The sequence below is a fragment of the Staurois parvus genome, unplaced genomic scaffold (assembly GCF_062004578.1).
Source record: "Staurois parvus isolate SC_StPar_1 unplaced genomic scaffold, SC_StPar_1.0 ptg000013l, whole genome shotgun sequence".
In the NCBI taxonomy this organism is placed as follows: Eukaryota; Metazoa; Chordata; class Amphibia; order Anura; family Ranidae; genus Staurois; species Staurois parvus.
Window position 1 is genome coordinate 4,855,666 of NW_028317809.1, and position 21,580 is coordinate 4,877,245.

The 21,580-nt window shown below is 41.1% G+C and overlaps 1 protein-coding gene across 1 annotated transcript in view; it reads right to left on the reverse strand.

Moving 5' to 3' along the window:
• The window catches only part of CSGALNACT1 (chondroitin sulfate N-acetylgalactosaminyltransferase 1), a 566,905-nt gene that overhangs the window by 544,631 nt on the left and 694 nt on the right, over positions 1-21,580 (reverse strand). The window lies entirely within an intron of this gene.

The following is a 21,580-nucleotide window of genomic DNA, read 5'->3' on the forward strand; positions in this document are numbered from 1 at the left end:
AAAAACTGGTTGAATTTCAATCCATGGGTGGGCACAGGATTTTTAGGTTTTTCATGATCAATCAGTGTTGCCGATTATAGCCTGTGTTATTTTTTTATGTTTTTCATTAAATGTTTACATCAAGATTGACACTAACACATCCTTCACACAATCTTATAAACGACGAGTAACTGAGTCACCGAGCCAGTCACAATCAGCATTGTCATAAGAGGCCCTCCTATATGCTTAAAACCTTGAGAGATTTCTTATAACAACTCATTCTACTTAAGACAAACCCTCACCCACTCACCCAAAAGAAGAAAAAACTCAAAAGAATAAATATCAGAAATATAATACTCTCTCCCCTCTCCCTCCCTCCCAACCCTCCACCCGCACTCCTCCACCCCATTTAAGATAGTTCACAATACAACCCACCACTAACAACTCCCTCATCTTCCGGGATGCATAGAAGGATTTCCATGAGGACCATACTATAAGAAATAAGCGTAATTATCGCTTGTCATTGCAGTCAATTCCTTCATTCTCCGTAAATATTGCATTTCATCTATCCACTCTACCATCCCTGGGGTCTCAGAAGATCTCCAGTGTATTGATGTTACAGCCCTAGTAGCCATTAAATAAAAACGTAGACAGCCCCCCTTGACCTCCCTAGCAGAGCCTCGGAGGATCTACAGCAATGTCACCTGTGAAGTAAAAGAGGTTTCTTTGTTCGTTACTAATTCATATACATCAAATACCGATGTCCAAAAGTGTACAATTCTTAGCATGCCCACAAAAGACACAGTAGAGTACCCAAGTGTATTTGGCACCTCCAGCATTTATTTGACTTTTGAGGAAATATTCTATGCACTCTAGCCAGATATTGGTACCATCTTGAGATCAGTTTAAAATCTTTTTCTTGTACTTTACTGCTGCGGACATTTTATGTGTCTGGCATTTGCCTGTGGCACTGATCATTGAATTCTTGGGCAGGGAGGATTCCCCCATTCACATGGAATGTGTTGATGAGGGAATGGCTTTTTTTCGGTCAAACGCATGGTTGAACGAAAAAATAAATTATGAATGTATGGGCTGCCTTACATCCTGAGCCTTATTATTCATCCTCTGATGTGATAGACAGCCCAAGAGGTGGAGATTGTTATAGGAAAAAAAGGTCATAACTTTGGCTGGCTTTATCTTTGGATCTACTGGATGCAGAAAGCTGGATTCCAGTGAAATCTATTTTGAGCAGGTGTTTAGTTCGGGAATGCAGGTATGTATTAGACTGATAATGAAATTAATAAGCAAACACAAAGATGGAATATCATGATGTGCTGTACTACCCGAAACCCTAGGAATATACCGCTGTAACCTTAAAGTCAAGTTTCACCTTTATGGAAAAAATAATAAATGCACATATTTTTCCAGGAAAAAGTGCCTTTATCTTTCTTTTTACAGGAGCCTGCAAAGCATTGCATCTGTGATAAGTGGATTGTGAAATGTTGGGCTTCTGCAAACTCCTCCTCCGGCTCTCTGCCCACACCTCTGTATGGGCTGTCAGTTGGAGGGCTGGAGAAAGATTCATATCCAATGGGAACTACAAGTCCATCTGCCGTTATAGCAGACAGGACTTGTAGTTCATTCATTCACAGATGCCTGTAAATGAATGACATTGCTGTACAAGTTTCTGATTTTAAATTTGGCAGCGGCTGTGGGGAAGAGAAACTCCTGCCTGCTGTCATAGCGGGGAGGGCGTGGGGGATGCAATTTGAGGGTGCAAAGGGAGCCATTTGCACCATATTAAATGTTACACCTTAAATACGGGTATAACATGTAAGATGGTGCAAAAGCTGCCAAAAGCCTTTAAGAATTGCAAATGCAGGGGTTCACTTTATTTATTATTACACTCTAATTTCTTGCTCTTCTCTGATAGTCCCATGCTCCTCATAGCTGTAAGCTATTTTCTGTACTCTCAGCAGCTGATTAGTGCAGCCAGGGAGTGAAGTAAAAGTATGCACCGGGGGCGGACTGACAACTCATGGGGCCCCCTGGGCAATAGGGGATCATGGGACCCCTGTGTCCTTGCCCAAACTCAAAAAAGCCTATGAAAAAGGTACCAGGGGCATCTCATGGGGCCCCCTACTGACCCCGGGCCCTCGGGCAGTCCCCGAGTTTCCAAATGGTCAGTCCGCCCCTTGTATGCACTGTTTATGGGGCAAGCCATTAAAACCTAAATGATCTTTCATATTAATTTTGCAAAATACATTCCAGGTACATCAAAACAAAGGTGTGCATAACCTTTCCCTTGCCAGCACACTGCAGAATAAGACCCTTGCTGTCTTAGAAGTCACTGCTTCCCCACAAAAAGAAAGGGCCCCACTCTGCAGGATGTTGGCAGGAGACAGACTTTTCTACCCAGGCTGTGGCTGCTTTAGAAGAAAAACAAACTAAGGCATTGAACACCAGGAATGTATTTAATTAAAATTGAAGGTTCAGTTGGGTATATACATTGAGTTGTTTTATTTCATTCAACCAGTGGGTTGAATGAAAAAAAATACTCACAGACAAGTGATGTTGAAGCATGGATCTCTCCCGCTGTCTCTATGTATTCTGACAGAGGGACTGTCAGCATGACTGTTCAACAGAAGCTGGTCATTACACCGGAACGTTCACCTTAGAACCAACAAAGGAAAAGTTGACCTTAGAACCAACTGTTGATTAACAAGCAGGGTATACACGGACCAAAATTTGGCCAATTCAACAGGAACCGGATACATTTCAGTCTGTGTACTGCTGTCTGGTCAATGGAAGCTGGTGTAATGACCAGCTTCTGTTGAACAGTCATGTTGTCAGTCCCTCTGTCAGAATACATAGACATAGCAGGACAGATCCATGCTTCAACATCACTTGTCTGTGAGTATTTTATTTTCATTCAACCCGCTGCTTGAATGAAATAAAAAAACTCAATGTATATACCAGTTTAAGATTCTCTGCTCACATGGGCAGCCCAGCTCCCTTTAACTCATAAATAGCATATAATGCACAAAAGGCCTTCACAAAAAAATAAAGAATAAGGATCATTATTTTCAGACCAGAATTTTCAAATCTCATAGGACTCTCATTGGTGCTGAAAATAACTGTCACTTTTTTTGGAAATAAGCAGTCTTATGCTGGTATGGTCCCTTTGTGACTTGAACCTTAACAACATTGTCTCCTACTCAGGTAGCCCATGTTGGGCAGTTATTTTGATCCCTGATTTGCTGATCTTCCCATTTAGCAGAGCAAATGCTAGTTATCTCCTTAAAAAATTAGCAGGCTATGGAAAATTGATTTTTAAATTGCATATGAAAAAATGTGTACCAAAATTCACAATATTTTCTAACTGAATATGGGCTACCAGTATGACATTATGTATAATGAAATGGTAGATAGGCCTTTGCAAATTGGAACATTTTTGGTTGTTGGAACTGACTCATCTCATTGTTACCGAATTTTCACATGGGAAAAGATAGAGTACATCTGTCTTATTATTTTGCAGTTTTGTCCCATCATAATTAAATTCCTCATTACTGAATATAAACTGCTTTAAGACTGTTAATATTATCCTCAAAGGAGTCCAGTCTCAGCTGGATCTCCTGCGCTAGTTAAAAGTCACCTCCAACGACTCACTCTGCATAATCCACAGTAATAATGATAGTTTATGCCTCTGCAGTGATTACTATTTACATTAGAGAAACATTTACTTGGTTTATGTGCGAGAGGAATATGGGTTCATTTACATTTCCTGCCAAGATAATCAATATTTTTGCTGTGTGCTGATTAAAATATGCATTACCTGATTGCAAAGGAGATGCTGTTGATGAAGCACAAGTGAAAATGAAAAAGTCCCTGAAGTGCATAACCACAGTAATGACACATACAAGCACAAAGAAAGTTCCAAGGATAAACCTGTTCCCAAAAGACTTAGCTATTCTTTACATTAAAGCTTACATTTTTACAAAGCAGTAGCAGTTGAAAAACATTTTTAAAGTATATCGAAGTCCAAAACTTTGTTTTGATAAAACAGGAAATAGTAAATCCCCTTTCAAATTTTTTTTCCATCTATGTGCTAGTGGGGAGATTTCCCTTCACTTCCTGCCCTATAGACACAACAGGAAGTAAGAGGAAATCCTAGACCTGCGTTTCCCAACTAGGGTTCTTCCAGAGGTAACTAGGGGTTCCTTGAGCAATATCTGCCTCTCAGATAAGTTCCCACTGACACCACTGATTTTTTTTTCTGTAAGGGGGTAATTTTTTGCAATGCTCACAAGTGTGAGGAGCATTCTCAGCACTGTCCATCACACTAATGTTCGTGAGTGGTAGACATAGTAGTTTTTAGCTGGTTTCCCTGAGACAGGAAAGTTATTTCAAGGGTTCCTCTGTGTTGAAAAGGTTGAGAAAGCCTGTCTTAGACAATCACCAGAACAAACGTTCTCAAGAGAAGATTTCCCCTCTTTTCCTCTTCTGGTGACAACTCAAACTTAGCGATTCCCCATAATTTTACTTTCAAAATTCATAGTCAATTCACCCAAGAAACTCAGGAGGCATCTAATTTTGAGAGTCTGCCAGAGACCTGGAAGACTGGCATCTATAGGCTGTACAGACTAGAGGGTGTAGTCAGCAAGTGAGGAGGAAGTGACCGAAGAAAACACAGAGCTTGAAGACAACCCAACAAATCCATTATAAGGCCTCATGCACACGGACTGTTTGGCCCATGTGTGTAAAATCTTGACGTTTTTGGGCACCTGTAAAAATGTATGACAACCTAAAATATGCGGTGGCTGACTGCTATATGCATTTATGGATATATTCTGTATTCCGGCCCTAAGCGCACGTACAGCGTCAAACAGCTACATAGTTAAGCCTATCAAAGATTTTTACAGGAGCAGGACTGGATGCAGGACTACATGCTGCACCCGTGACATCAGGGTGGGGTTTGATGCACATGGGCCAAATGGCCTATGTGTATGTAGCCTACACCTCTCCTCCTCATCCGGTAAAGCAGTCAGCGGGTGCTGGGTGACAGGGAAAGCAGTGCCATGGGATGCTAGATAAAAGGAAGTCAGTGGGAGGGTGTACTGGGTGACACCAGTAACAATGAAGTGTGCAGTGATGGGAGGGGGTTGGGGAAAAGGAGTGTGCAGTGACAAGGGGAGAACAGTAAAACCTGTACTATAGCTTCCATCAATGAAAAGTGTTCTATGACTGGAAGACAGGTGGATAAATGAAAGGTCTACCTCTTCAATTCATAGAGTGCTTTTCATTAATGAAAGCTATAGTATAACTTCTATGACAGAAGGACGAGGTGGATAGGGTGGGCATAGTTGGCACTCTGGATGAGTGGTTATAACAAGGCCAGTGGCTCATATTAACCCCTGAAGCACCAGAAGATTACTGCTGCAAGGGTATGGGGGGCAGAGTACAGAATATTTCAACAAAGACAGCGCCACCAGCACAAGGAACTCTTCTCATTCAATGTAAGTATAGTTCCTTGAAGCGATTTAAAAAATAAATAATGAAATAAACAATAACATTTTAACTAGACTTAGGCTTTAACCATTTCCCACCCGGTCTATGGTCAAATGATGGCCGGGCGAACACTTCGTCCCTCCGGGAGAGCGTCATATGACATCCTTCCCAGATCATGCTTCGCGTGTGCCCCTAGAGCCGCGCTGTGGCAAGATCTGTCACCAGCCATGTACCTCGGACACGGCCGATGACAGATCTGTGTACTGGCCCATTGCCAGTACCATGTGACCTGCTGTGACCAATCACAGCAGGTCACATGACAGTTGTATACAATGGATGGCTTCCTTTCATGCTATCCTTTTTATACAACTGTGTCTAACTGTGAGTGGTCACAGTGATCACATGCACAGGCTAGGCTAATCACAGCCCATCTGTGTCATGTGATTAGCCATGGCCAATCACAGCTAATCACAACAAAATAAACCTGAATGAATGGATTTCATTCAGTTAAATACTTGCTTATAGCAAAGAAATTATTTGCTATAAGCAATCAAATTGTGTAAAAAAAAAAATACTGATCACTTCCCCAAAGTAGTACAATGTTACTATGGTAAAATTTTACTACTTTGGTCATAGAGTAAATAAAAAAAAATTAAAACAAATTGAAAAAAAAAAATAATAATTTTTTTTTTCGTACTGTTACCAGTCAGTGTCCCTGATCACCGCCATGCCAGTTATATGATGATGCTGTACTGCACTGGTGACCATATGTAAAAAAGAAATAGTGAAACTAATTGTTTTTATTTTTTAATTTTCCGAAAAATTCTGACAAAAAAAATACAACTTCAAAAAACTTGCCATGCCTCTTATGAAATATGTTGGACTATCTACTTTGCAAAAAGGGGTCATTTGTGGGATATCTGTACTGTTCTGACATTTTTTGGCCTCAAGAAATTAAATTGACTGTCAGTGCTTCAGGATTGATACATTTTCAGATATATCCCATAGTTTGTGAACTGTATAACTTTCCTACAGACTAAATAATAAATACTGATTTGGGTTATTTTCACCAAAGAAATGTAGCAGAATACATCTTGGCCTAAATGTATGAAGAACAATTATTTATTTGCAAAATTTTTATAATAGAAACAAAGAAAAACGTGGGGGTTTTTTCAAAATTTTCGGTCTTTTTTTGATAATTTAGCAAAACATAAAAACCCCAGTGGTGATTAAATACCAACAAAAGAAATCTCTAGTTATGTGAAAAAAGGATAAAAATTTAGTTTGGGTACAATGTTGTATGACCGCGCAATTGTCATTCAAAGTGTGAGAGCGCTGAAACCTGAAAATTGGCCTGGGCAGGAAGGGGGTAAAACTGTCCGGTATTAAAGTGGTTAAAGAAAAAAACACCACAAAAAATGATACAGCATACTACAAATCACTGGTGTACAATTTTTATACAAGCCACTTTGTAATGTATTGTTAATAAAAATAACATTCAATTCAATTCTCTGTTGTTTAACTGTTAAAAAATTAAAATGTCACTTCCTTCCATTCTGACAATCTCGGAGTGTTCTGTGCATTTTATGTATAGAACCCCCTTAGAAATTGTATTTCTTGCTTTTCCCAGAAGTCTGCACTGAGACAAATTTCAGATATCAATGCAATCGAAGTTTCATTTTTGCTGAGATACTCTCTAAGGCTTGTCCAAATTCGAGAAGAATGCAAACACTGCATCTTTTCTTATTACAACACTGAGTTTGTTCAGTTGGTTATAGAAGAGGGCATTCTCTCCTGTTCAAAAATCAGTATTCTGAAGGACAAACTAAAAACAAACAGCATTTATTTTTCAGAAAAGTGAAAGGTATAACTGTGATGCTAAATCTAATAAAATCCTTCCTATGTACTGTATATGTTACCGGCAATATGTGATAATCGGGCATTGCGTAGAATGCCTGGGCAATCTATAGAATGCGTGCCATTAGTAAGCAAAGCATGAAATGTCTGTTATTTCAATATGCTATATACTTTTCCTATGCACTGTATATATTACCTAGGCAATATACAGAACTACAAGTACTATCTATGCAAAGAATGAAAAGACAGTCATGAAAAGGCTTTGAAAGAAAATGAAAGAAATATAAAATAGAGGACTTCCTTACTGGAAAATACAAGAGGGAAAGACCAGTATTGCCCTACTTGTTGCAACAAGAAAGGCTAGTATTTTCTGCTTTTCCGGTTTGCCTTTTGGCATTGTCTGCAATGTTTAGTTCAGTGGTTCTTAACCTTTTTGGAGGTACTGAACCCCACCAGTTTCATATGCGCATTCACCGAACCCTTCTTAATTGGAAAAATAAAATATGATTTTTAAAATTCAAAACATAGGTATATATTTATACATAGGTGCACAAAATGAACAAAACCATTAAAACATGATTTTCACACAAAAACAAAATAATGAATATTTACCGCAAATCAGTGTGACTTCTGCTGTTGTCTTTCAGAGGCCAGTTCAGAAATGCGCGGCATTACCTTGGCAAGTGCCACTCTCATGTCATTTTCGCAACAAAGTCTGTTCTTTTTCTTCGTCTTTATGTCCAGCATCCTCGAAAAGGATTGCTCGCAAAGATATGTTGTAACAAACGGTATGAAAATTCATCCCCCATAGTAATTCATCCCCCATATAGTAATTCATCCCCCAAATAGTAATTCATCCCCCATATAGTAATTCATCCCCCGTATAGTAATTCATCCCCCATATAGTAATTCATCCCCCATAGTAATTCATCCCCCCATATAGTAATTCATCCCCCCTATAGTAATTCATCCCCCATATAGTAATTCATCCCCCATAGTAATTCATCCCCCCATATAGTAATTCATCCCCCCTATAGTAATTCATCCCCCATATAGTAATTCATCCCCCATAGTAATACATCCCCCATATAGTAATTCATCCCCCATATAGTAATTCATCCCCCATATAGTAATACATCCCCCATATAGTAATACATCCCCCATATAGTAATTCATCCCCCATATAGTAATTCATCCCCCATATAGTAATTCATCCCCCATATAGTAATTCATCCCCCATAGTAATACATCCCCCATATAGTAATTCATCCCCCATATAGTAATACATCCCCCATATAGTAATTCATCCCCCATATAGTAATTCATCCCCCCTATAGTAATTCATTCCCCATATTAATTCATCCCCCATATTAAGTCCCCAAGTCCCCCCTGTGTCAATTCACTTACCTTTGCTCCGCGCGTTCCTCTCGCTGTATTCCCGCGCCGTTCCGATCTTCAGGGCGGACTGTGAGAGGAGCCTAGCTCCTCTCACGTTCGTCACGCTGCCCCGCCTACACACATCCTGACAGCCAATCACTGGCTATCAGGATGTGAGTGGCAGCGAGACTGGCCAATCATTGCATTTGAGTCCCTGCCGCCCGAGAGGAGGGAGGGGAGCGGGCGCCCGGCACACAAGAGCCGCGGCTTGCCGACCACTGGGCATGTCATCACAAATCATATGAGTCGGGTGTGGGTCACCTCTGCCGAACCCCCGAGACTGACTCACCGAACCCCTGGGGTTCGATCGAACCCAGGTTAAGAACCACTGGTTTAGTTCCATTTTTGGCATTCTACAAAATTCCTAGGCATTCTATACAATGCCTAATTTCACACATTGGTGAAAATATACTATATATATGCCACAAGTTTTGTTTCTGAATAAAACTGGAGTTACACCTTACAGTGTATGAAACCCTAACAATGAACTTATTTGCTAATTTTTGATCTATTAAATATACCATTGAAAGTGTTTTGTTATATCTGTTTGATAAGTGCAAGGAAATACTTGCTGAACCTGCCAGAAATCCAGTGCTGTTATGTGTTCTGTGTATGCTGCAGTGATATGTGTAATATGTGTTATGATGAAAAGAGGAAATGTCCTGTAGTCCTTAAAGCCCAGCTCCTTGAAAATTAAAAATCCAACCTTGCAGTGCCCCTTCACCCCCCACACTGAAAGGAATAATTGCACATGTTACTCCTGTCCCTGTTACCCAGCTCCCCAGCCTGCTTTACAGGAACATGGGGAGCAGAGGTGTAGGCTACATAAACATAGGCCATTTGGCCCATGTGTGTCAAGCCCTACACGGGAGTCATAGGTGTATCATCCAGTCCCACTTCCAGCAGCCTGTAAAAATCTATGACAGGTCAAAAAAAGACAGTGGCTAGGCACTGTACTGAGCGGTACTTGCGTTTAGGGCAGGACATATGCCCAGAACACAGAATATATCCATGAATGCATACAGCAGTTAGCCACCGTGTATTTCAGCTTGTCATAGATTTTTACAGGATGCTGGCAGTAGGACTGGATGCTGTACCTGTGCCTGCCAGGTGCCCAGAAATGTCAGGATTTGATGAACATGGGTCAACCAAGGCTTTACTATGGAGTTGCTAGGTTCTCTACCAGCTTTCTTCCTCCTCACTTGATGACTACACTAGTCCAGTGGTTTCCAAACTGTGGCCCTTTGCTTACCTTTTTCCGGTCCTTGGGGCACCATTCCTTCCATTAACATGAACAATGGGACACTATTCCTTCCATTAACATGAACAATGGGGCACTATTTCTCCCACTGACACCAATGATGGGGCACTATTCCTCCCACTGACAGCAACGATGTGGCACTATTACTTCCACCGACACCAACAATGGGGCACTATTCCTCCCACTGACATCAATGATGGGGCACTATTCCTTCCATTAACATGAACAATGGAGCACTATTCCTCCCACTGACAGCAACAATGTGGCACTATTACTTCCACCAACACCAACGATGGGGCACTATTCCTCCCACTGACACCAATGATGGGGCACTATTCCTTCCTTTAACATGAACAATGGAGCACTATTTCTCCCACTGACACCAACGATGGGGCACTATTACTTCCACCGACACCAACAATGGGGCACTGTTCCTCCCACTGACACCAACGATGGGGCACTATTCCTTCCACTGACACCAATGATAGGGCACGATTCTTCCCACTGATATCAATGATAGGGCACGATTCCTCCCACTGACACTAATGATGGGGCACTATTCCTCTCGCTGACACCAACAATGGGGTGCTATTCCTCCCACTGACACCAATGACAGGGCACTATTCCTCCCACTGACACCAATGATGGGGCACTATTCCTCCCACTGACACCAACAATGGGGCTCGAGTCCTCCCACTGACACCAATGATGCAATGGGGGGGCGCTATTCCTTCCACTGACAACAATGATGAGACACTATTCCTTCCCTTAATACCAAAAATGTTTCACTCTTACTCCTAGTGACCCCAGGACTTTTTCTACTCCCACTGCCCACAGTCTGGCCCCCCTAAAGTCTGAAGGACAGTAAACTGAGCCTTTGTTTAGAAAGCTTGGAGACCCCTGCTCTAGTCTGTATGAACAAGCCTTTAAAGTGACATTGCTGTTCCTCCACAGATGCAATATAGGGAATGAGCATTGTCATCCTAGCACAGGAAGTGTGTTACTGGCAGGATCACCAGGGGAAAATAAAGAGAAAAAATCCTAAGAAAAAGAACAGGAATGCAGCCACAGCATCCAAGGACTGGTAAATATTTGTTTTTGCTTCTTGAGTTTAGATACACAAGGCCCACAAAAACTGTTGAACAGCCTTACCCTTCTATGTGAATCCTGACACAACAAATTCTTGGGAAACCATGCAAAATGTCACTGAAAACTCATATAAATAATTTCTCTAAATAATGATCTATACATAGGATACAATAAAAAAGTTACTAAAATCACTAAGATTTATGTATCAATATTCTCTTGGTTTTCTGGCTCTGAGACAGCTGGAATTAAGTCACTTCATAGTTCTCCTCCTGACACCCTGACAGTTTTAACATCTGTGAGGCTTTGCCCATGTGTTAGGATGGCAGACAACGGCACAGTACAAGAGAGAGCAGAGAGCAGGGTTTGTGAAATCTGGCATCAGTAATATTGCTGTTATTAAAGAAGGCATCTGTTAATATCAGATTGTTAGCACTATCAGTGCTATAAAAAAAGGCTGTCAGATACTGTAGTCACTATAAATTGGTTAACCCCAAAACATGTTACTTAAGGCTACGTGCTCTAATGTCGGCCGTACATGTGCTAACTGTATAGTACATTTGGAAGACTCCTATTGAAAATGCAATTGCATGGAATGAATGATCCACCACATCTTGCTTTCTATGGTTATGTTGTTGAACAATTTAAAGCAGCTTCAAAATTTTTAACGGAACCCTTAACATTAATTTTCGGCTCCAGGGAAGCCCTGCTAATAATTATTACTTTTACTGCTCACAGTACATTAGTGTGATGGTCAGTGGGAAGAGTGCTCCTTATATTTGTGGTCATTGGGGAAAATTCCCCTTACAGATCGCAAAAAAGGTGTTAGTGGTTACTTATCTGAGAATTAGAAATTGCTTACTGCTCAAGGAACCCCTAACAACTTCTGCAGAAACCATAGTTGAAAAATCCTGATATAAAGTGAGCAAACCATCAAATGTGGGGTGTAAATCGACTCAAAATGCCTGTTGCTTGGAATGGCAGTGGTTTTTGCTATGTGATCATCCACCGCAGCTACCAGAGAAGATCTCTGGCATCCAGGAGTGGACTGACAACTCATGGGGCCCCCGGGCAATAGGGGATCATGGGGCCCCTGTGTCCTTGCCCACACTCAAAGCACACCCAAAAAAGCCTATAAAAAGTACCAGGGGCATTTCATGGGGCCCCCTATTGACCCTGGGCCCTCGGGCAGTGCCCGAGTGCTCGAATGGTCAGTCCGCCTCTGCTGGCATCTTGTTTCACATCATCTCACTGATCCACAAAGGTCAAGTAGAGCTAACCTTCAAACTTGCCTAAAGTAACAACTGTGATGATAGAAACATACTTTGTGGTACCTGGACTATCATAAGTGTGGTGGAAATTGACTCAAAATGCCTATTGCCTGGAATAGCAGTGGTTATTGCTGTGTGGACATCCAAAGAAGATCACTGGCATCTTGTTTCACATCATCTCACTGATCCGCAAAGGTCAAGTGGAGTTAACCTTCAAACATGCCTAAAGTAACAACTGTGATGACGTACACAAACCTTGTGGTACCTGGACACCTGAATACATCTCAAAGTGATCTCTGTGGATTCTCTTGCATCCTAGGTCCAGGCTGAACACAAGGCCTTAACTTTTCTTCAAATCCTGCCCTCCTGGCACTAAGCCTCTGACCCTGTACTTATATTGTCAAATGCTAGTTTCTCAGTAGCCAGTGGAGGCTCTGGAATTTGACAGTTAAAGGGAAACTAAAGTCCACAAATATGCATCTTCTAAGGAGGTGAAACCTGCAAGCTTTCTTGCAGGTGCAGACATCTTCACCCGTCTTCGGCCGGTCTTCTTCAAGGTTCAGTATCTTCAGCAATGTACCAGCAGTAATACATGACTGGAAAGCTTCTGATGGCAAGTAGAGATAAGGAGCTTTCCATTAGCCGCCGGCAACTGTGGCACGCACTCTTGGCACAGCTCTGTTTATCTTTAGCTACGCATATATGCAGCCTCTCGGTGTTGAGGCCCACCCACTTAGAGGCCACATACATGCATAGGCCGTTCAAGGTGCAGTTCTGCATATGTATTTCCATGCATTAGTAAAGCATTTGTGACATGTCAAAAAAGTATTGTCACTCGAAGTTGAAAGATCTAGTGATGAAATCTAATTGCCTTCCTGCAGCTGCTTAAGCTCCAGAGAGAAGTGTAGGATGTAGAATGGGTTTATACACACAAGCACATGGCTAAGCATATGTTTCATGTTAAACTGTGCCACATAACAGTGATTTCAGACTGTAGTTTCCAGACATATTCAATCCCACAGCCCAGTTCAGGTGTTCCTCCAGATTGCCATCCTGGGCCAAGGGGCCATCTGGCAGCAAGAAATACATACATTCCAGAGGCGGACTGACCATTTGGAAACTCAGGCACTGCCCAAGGGCCCAGGGTCAGTAGGGGGCCCCATGAGATGCCCCTGGTACCCTTTGCATAGGTTTTTTTTAGTTTGGGCAAGGACACAGGGGCCCCATGATCCCCTATTGCCCAGGGGCCCCATGAGTTGTCAGTCTGCCCCTGATACATTCCATATACAGTATGTTTCTGTTTCACACAAGACTTTGTCATGAAAATTTTTGTAATATATGAAAGCCAGTGCTGCAAGTATGGCTTCATGACCTTGTGGACATATGCATATAGGGAAAACTACAGTATATGGTAATCCTTTCCCAAGTGAGCACTGACCAGTCCATATACACAGAAAGAACTTCTCTATTGACACACTGTAGATTTTGCTTGTACATCACTTCTCAACAGACACCTGAATACAGTGAGTGACCCATAGCGTTGTGTACATGTCATTAGAGCTGAACTCCAGGTATGGATTTTATTGTGTAGTTACATTGGATCACCTTGTATGCATATACGAATATAACATACCAGGGGGATTGCTGTTGAAGCAGAGACTCATTGTAGCAGTTGCTGCTACTACTACAGCGATTGCTGCGGTCTTCCAGGTCCCATGCCAAGCAGCTGCCCTGCTACATAGTAGCCACAGGGGATCACCATTAAAAGCTGATTCACCCATGAGCGGTGCCGATTGAAGCTCAGGTTTCACAGCGAATTGATAGAGTAGTTGTTCAGCAGTTCATGTCAGGTTTAAGGAAAAATACATAAACAGCGCAAAACACAAACCTCTTCACCATAAATTGACATTAATCAATACCTAAAGTGTTCATAAATAATTGTGTCATAAATAAATGAAAAAGTCCTAAAGGTGTATAATAAATACAACAGATAAATCTGCTCCCAAAGAAATTGTGCTTCCACCATCCACCAGTGGAAAATCAACATCAACCGCACTCACCAGATATTGGTGAGATGTTGATTTTTCACTGATTTTTCACTGGTGGATGGTGGAAGCACAATTTCTTTGGGAGAAGATTTATCTGTTGTATTTATTATACACCTTTGGGAAGAAGGACTTTTTCATTTATTTATTTATGACACAATTATTTATGAACACTTTAGGTATTGATTAATGTCAATTTATGGTGAAGAGGTTTGTGTTTTGCGCTGTTTATGTATCTTTCCTTATTAATTGGTGTTTTACACTGTTGCACAGCAGCATACCGTTACCTTAATTTTATTTAGATCCATTTTTTTGTGCGCTGGGGTTTGTGATTTATTCATGTCAGGTTTACATCAGGTTCAGGACAGGATTAGCTCAGGATTTTATCCTGTTCACACATATACGGGTTAGGGCTCATGTACACTGCAGCTGATAAACTCATGTTTAGGAGCTGTTCAGCGGTTTTTTCAGCAGCCCCTGAACTCACTCTAATGTTTTCCTATGTGTCCATGTACACTATGTCGTTTACAGTCATTTACAGGCAGCTGAGTTTAGTCATTTTTTTGAACGCAGAAAACTTGCATTCAGCAGTAGATTTTATCAGCATTTCAAACGCAAAACGGCTAATAGTGTTTATAGGTGTTTGAAAATTTTTTTTAACTCTTCCATTTCCAGATGCTGTCCAGAGCCTTTTTCATCAAGAAAAATGCATGCAAAGTGTTTTCCCGGTACTCAAATTGACCTAGTACACCATACTTTGAGGTTTTGCATGAAAAAAAATATGTTAGACACTGCTGCAATAATTACTGCACAGAAATGAGCTGGAACACATCCAAACACCACAAAAAAAAAGACAGATAATCTCAACAAATACTGCTCTTTCTGCTTCTGCCCTCTCAGTTAATTTTTTACTATTTTTCAGTGCATTCTGGGCATTTTGGAAGGTCTCCTGAAGTTATCTTAAAAAAACGCTTCTAAACGCAAATGCTCATAAACACGCATGAATGCAGTATGCAAACGCAGCTAAACAGACATTTTTTAACCTACGTTTTCCAGCAGTTTCCATTGTTCAGAAGTGTCCCGTGTACATGGGAACTTAGAAATGGTTCCCATAGAAGTCAACAAACTGTAATCCACACCTGAACCTGAAGGCACTGCTCAGAAATCATACATGACTCTTTTTCAATCTGCAGTGAATCCACACTGCCAGTGCACCGGACATCACTGCCAGTGCACTGGATAAATGTGAACAGGCACCATAAAGCAATGTTATTTCACATGTCATGCAGATTGGATGCAGTTCAAACCGCATCCGATACGCATATATGTGAACTGGCACTCAAAACAACATTTTGCATTTTTATCAATGAATGCACAGTGCTCTCTGATTGAAAAAAGTGGAGAAGCAGGGTGGTGACGTCACATGATCGGTCTTTCAAATAAATGGGCCCTTAGGGCTGTTGTGATGTAACACAGTCATTGCTATGTGCTAAAATGCATGGGTTCAGATTCCCCATACTAAAAATAGTGTCTGTTCACATGTTAGCGCTGCAGGGCAGGTTTTTAAAAAGGAAAACATGTTCATTTAGTGTGCTGGGAGGACCATAGAAGTCAATGGCATTGCAATAATCGGTATGTTACATATGTTTTGTTGCACTGTCAAAGGATATTAACAAGCCACAAAAACTGTTTGATGTAACTACCTAACAAGTGTTAGTTGGAGCTCAGCTTCAATTTGCTAGCCAAGTCCATCTAAATCTAACACTACCATCCTCCAAGATTGACAACAGTGGTGTATTTAGGTTTTGTGCTGCCCTAGGCAACACAAAAAATTAGATGCCCCCTCTCCCCAATGGAGAGAGCCTGACACCGACCAACACCAGTGACCCCCACCCGAGAGAGCCTTCCACTAACAACCCCCTGCGAAAGAGAGAAAGACTCTCACCTTCAAAGCTCTGGACATCCTGGGAATGATAATTGGGCTCTGCATACACCATCAAGCAGCCTCTCTTGGATCCCACCTGGTCCCCATGCTGCATATGTCCCTTCTTCCAGGGGGCAGTGCTATCCCCCTACAAAATGCTGCCCTAGGCAAATGCCTTGTTTGCCTTGTGGTAACCTGATTGACAATGCAGTTGTCTAAAGGTGTCTCTGTTTCTCCTCAGCCTCCAGATTTCAGGACTAGTAAGATGCAATGAATTACATTTTTGTTTTTAGTTTAATACTGCATACATTTTTCCCCTAATGCCCCGATCACACAAAGAATGAAGAAGGCGCTAAAACGCACAACATGCTTGCAGTGCCATTATTTCTTAATGGCACCCCAAACGCAGGTTAGCAGTTGCATGCTTTGCGGCACATTTTCTGCTCAACAAGGCACATATAAAGAATGTGCAATGCAAAACTTGCTTGGCTCATGTCCATATTTTACTATATAAGCTTCTTTAGTGAGTTTGTGGAGAGGAGGGAGGCCCATTCAAATAAATGGTGCCACTCAAAAAATGCAGTTAAAAAAGCCCCAAAAACTTGACACGGTATCTCAAGTGTGAATTGGGTCTTAACTGTACATTACTAAGTACTGTACGATACTAAGGGTCGTTTCACTCCACTAGGGACTGCATGTGAATCATGGAATGCTGTGCGGTTCCTGTGCGATTCACATGCAGTTCTGTGCAGTGTGATTTCACCCATTTCATTTTACATCAAAAGTAGTGCATGCACGGCAACTGGATCACATGGTACTTTTATACCATGCGATCTGGTGCATGCAAACACATTGCATTTGTGACCTGCATTTGGGGTGTCGTTAACCACCTCCCATCCGGCCATTGTATATAAACGGCCGGACGGTGGCAGTGCAGGGTCGGGTGGCCATTTATAAATGGCCTCCCTGCCCCCTGCTTGTGTGCTCTTCCTGGGAGCGTGCAGCATTGCGATCCGGTGCCTGCTGTGTCCTCCGGACACAGTGCAACACCGATCGTCGTACAGGACCTCTGCGTGAGGTCCCAATCATGTGATCACTGATTGGCCAATCAGTGATCACATGCAAAGTAGTAAGCAAGATGTCACTTCTGACATCATTACTTACTACGTGTGAAATCTGTGAATGATCACAGAGGTCACATGGTACAAGGCTATTCACAACAGCCTTGTACCATGTGACAAGCTGTGACCAATCACAGCTCACACAGTGTTTCTCAATGGCTGCAAGAATGCAGTCAGAGAGAAGGAGAAATGATTGCTTTTACAGCCTTTATAGGTGTAAAAGCAATCAGTGAAAAAAAAAAAATCTTCATCACCCCCCCACAAGTAGTACAGTGTCACCATGGTGACACTGTACTGCTAGGGTGACAGTATGTAAAAAAAAAACAACTAAATAATAGTATACAAAATTAATATATGTAAAAAAAATGTTAAATTATAATTTTTGGTTATAAACTAATTTGGGTTATATTTTTTTTTACTAAAAAGATAACTGAATAAATTTTGGCCAATATTTATGATGAAATATTATTTATTTGCAAAATTTTGTAAGAAAAACACTTTTTTTTTCAAAATGTGTGGACTTTTTCAAGTATATAGCAAAAAAAATAAAAATCCCAGTGGTGAATAAATACCACCAAAATAAAGCTTTTCTGTCTCAAAAAAATGCTAAAAAATTAATATGGTACTGTCTTGCATGACCGCACAATTGTCATTCAAAGTGTGATAGCGCTGAAAGCTGAAAATTGGCCTGGACAGGAAGGGGTAAAAGTGTCCGGACTTGAAGTGGTTAACTTGCACCACCACCTGTAGCAGACTGCAAGGGCAGTTTGATTGGAATGCGGTGCGGGAAGCCACACAGAAATATGGCTTTCCTGCCCTGCAATCTAGTGTGAAAGGGCATTAATTCTCATTGTACTCTGCATTGTTGCTACATAAACATTGTAACATTGTAAAAGTAAACCCTGTAACCTTTTCTTATTAGGAAATTTAATAAACATCCTCAAAACAAAAACAGTTCAACTTCCGCTGCATCTGATGAAAAGCTATTTCTAAGGCTCTGTGCACAGTGGGCTCTTTAGTAACGCTGGTAGCGTTAGCTGTGTAAAGTTGCGTTAAAAACAAGTTTTTCAGTGGTTTTTAGCATTTTGCCGCGTTTTTCAGTGTTTGCATTTTTTTTTTTGCGATTTTACACCAAACAAATAAATAACATTTTTGCTCAAAAAATGCTGCATTTTACCACATTTTTCAGTGTTACTCCTCATGCACACTGGACGTTTTTAAAGCTGCTGTTTTTGGCTGTTGACGTCTTTTTTCTACAGCCAGTATACCCCCCAGCATGTTATCCTATGTGTCCATGCGCACACAGATTGTAAGCAACGTTTTTTGGCAGGGACATTTTTTGTCTGAAAAAAAACCCAAGATTAGTGGATTTCTAGAGGAGTTGTTAGCTATAAAAACGCTCCAATGCTGAAAACGCTGTAAAATGCCACAAACCGGCATTTTTGGACTTTGACCAAAAATAATTTATTTTTCATAAAAAATGCTAAAAACCGCAAACGTGAAAAAACACGGGAAAATGCCACTAAACGCTAATGAAAAAACACTTTAAAAAGCTGAAAAACTCACATTTTTAACGTGACTTTACACAGCTAACGTTACCAGCGTTATCAAAACGTCCAGTGTGCATGAGGACTTACAGCTAAAAAACTCCTCTAGAAACCCACTAGTTCTGGGGGTTTTTCCAGCCGAAAAATGCCCCTGCCAAAAAACCCCGATTAAAGCCTATGTGTGTATGGACACATAGGATAACATAATGGGGAGTTTGCTGGCTGTCCAAAAAAAGTGCCAAAAGCCAGAAACAGCATCTGTAAAAAAGTCCAGTGTGCATGAGGACTAAGGCTCACCACATACATTACAATCTCATTTTACAAATTCCTTTCAATCTGCCAACAACTATGTCACACAAGGGCCGGCCAGATTAAATACAAATTGATTGGATAGCCTAGGTAGGTTCACATATTACATAGCCTTGGTAAACCTAATGGTGGCCATACATGGAACGATTTTATTTATGATTGTATTATCAATAGATTTACAGTGCAATTCGAGCTAAGACTGGAAGATCAAAAAGATTGCTTGATGCATCATATACTTAAAGTGACACTAAACCTTTGGGTCCTTTTTTCTGAAATAACAAACGTCATACTTACCTGTATTGTGCAATGGTATTACACAGAGCAGCCCAGATCCTCCTTTTCAGGGGTCCCCCACCAATGCTCCAGACTCCTCTTCAAAGCGTGCCCCCCCTGGAAATCCCCTTTCCATGGGGGTACCTGTGTGGGCTCGTTCCTGAGCTGCCCTGTCTGCTATCAATCTGCCCGGGGAGGAGGGAGACAGCAGTGAGAGCTGTTGCCTTCGTGTACATTGCTGGATTGGATCTGACTCAGGTAAGTATAATGGGGGGCTGGGGGTCATCCTGCAGCACACAAGCTGCTTGGTTATTAAGGTGATTTTAATGGGCATGCTGAATTATCTACTTTCCATCCAGACTAATCAGAATAATTCCAACTTGTTTTTAACCAAAATCGGTTGATGACACAGTATGTGCATTTTGGTGGCCGCACACATTACAAGGTGAATATGTGATCTTTCGGTGGCCGCACACATTACAAGGTGAATATGCGATCTTTTGGTGGCCACACACATTAAAAGGTGAATATGCAATCTTTTGGTGGCCGCACACATTACAAGGTGAATATGTAATCTTTTGGTGGCCGCACACATTACAAGGTGAATATGTAATCTTTTGGTGGACGCGCACATTACAAGGTGAATATGTGATCTTTCGGTGGCCACACACATTACAAGGTGAATATGTAATTTTTTGTGGCCACACACATTACAAGGTGAATATGCGACCTTTTGGTGGCCACACACATTACAAGGTGAATATGTAATCTTTCGGTGGCCACACACATTACAAGGTGAATATGTAATCTTTTGTGGCCACACACATTACAAGGTGAATATGCAATCTTTTGGTGGCCACACACATTACAAGGTGAATATGCAATCTTTCGGTGGCCACACATATTACAAGGTGAATATGCAATCTTTCGGTGGCCACACACATATTACAAGGTGAACATGTAATCTTTTGGTGGCCACACACATTACAAGGTGAATATGTAATCTTTTGGTGGCCACACACATTACAAGGTGAATATGTAATCTTTTGGTGGCCACACACATTACAAGGTGAATATGTAATCTTTTGTGGCCACACACATTACAAGGTGAATATGCAATCTTTCGGTGGCCACACATATTACAAGGTGAATATGCAATCTTTCGGTGGCCACACATATTACAAGGTGAATATGCAATCTTTCGGTGGCCACACACATATTACAAGGTGAACATGTAGTCTTTTGGTGGCCACACACATTACAAGGCGAATCTTTCGGTGGCCACACACATTACAAGGTGAATATGTAATCTTTTGTGGCCACACACATTACAAAGTGAATATGCAATCTTTCGGTGGCCACACATATTACAAGGTGAACATGCAATCTTTCGGTGGCAACACACATATTACAAGGTGAACATGTAATCTTTTGGCGGCCACACACGCTTTGATTTTATTATTTGATCAATGTGCAGAAGACATGCCGGTAAGTTAGTTGGCTCCCATCTAACTTGGCCCTAGTATATGTCTGTATGAATGTGAATTAGGGACCTTAGATTGTATGCCCCTTGAAGGCACGGACTGATGTGAATGTACAATATATATGTAAAGCGCTGCTTAAATTGCGATAAATAAAAGACTGAATCTGCAAACAATTGAATAGCCATAACTTTCCTTTTCATTTCCTAATGTAGATTCAACTTAACTCAGATTCAACCAAAGTTGATTGTCCAGGATAGGAAAATGTATTGATGATCTAGCATTTATCTGCAGCACCAATATACGCTGTTCATGAATATGATCTCATTTCGAGTGATTACTTGGTGGAAACAGAAATATGATTGATAACTTAGAATCAAATTTTACAACTATTGATGGAAACTTACTTCCTTGTATGCAGCCTAACAACAAGTTGTTGACTACAGATTGATTATTCTTATCCAATGATCGATTAAAGAAG